General features: G+C 33.7%; 1 protein-coding gene across 3 annotated transcripts in view; it reads right to left on the bottom strand.

Annotated features, from left to right (window-relative positions):
* Nucleotides 1–415, bottom strand: part of LOC144228920 (PPP2R1A-PPP2R2A-interacting phosphatase regulator 1-like) — an 88,183-nt gene that overhangs the window by 53,615 nt on the left and 34,153 nt on the right. The window lies entirely within an intron of this gene.

Genomic DNA, 415 nt, shown 5'->3' with positions numbered 1-415 from the left:
GGTTTTTTTCCATATATTTAATAAAAATTAACCCACAAAAAGAAGTGAAACATCAAAGAATACACACTTTAACATATATTTTTAGTGTGGTAAGTGCATCTGATTTGTGTCAACTTATTCACATGATGTCGACAAGTAGGTGCGGCAGCAGGCAGGGCAGGGGCAAAGTTTAGCAGAATACTAGATGAGTGATTCATTCTATCTGTTCATTCGCTCATTCCCCACCATGTTTTCACAAGTATTTAAGGCAGCTAGCCTGGTGAATTATACTTATATAATGAAAATCATAATAGTTGACTAAACTGGAATTAAATATCACAATTCACATTTCTGTGGCACTTTACAGCTTTTCAAAAAAATTTTTAAAGTTTTATTTTTGAGTAATCTCTACATCCAATGTGGGGCCTGAATTCAC

Source organism: Crocuta crocuta, unplaced genomic scaffold (assembly GCF_008692635.1).
Source record: "Crocuta crocuta isolate KB4526 unplaced genomic scaffold, BGI_CrCroc_1.0 scaffold475, whole genome shotgun sequence".
NCBI lineage: Eukaryota > Metazoa > Chordata > Mammalia > Carnivora > Hyaenidae > Crocuta > Crocuta crocuta.
The sequence above is the reverse complement of the archived record's forward strand: the minus strand, read 5'-3'. Positions and strand labels throughout refer to the sequence as shown.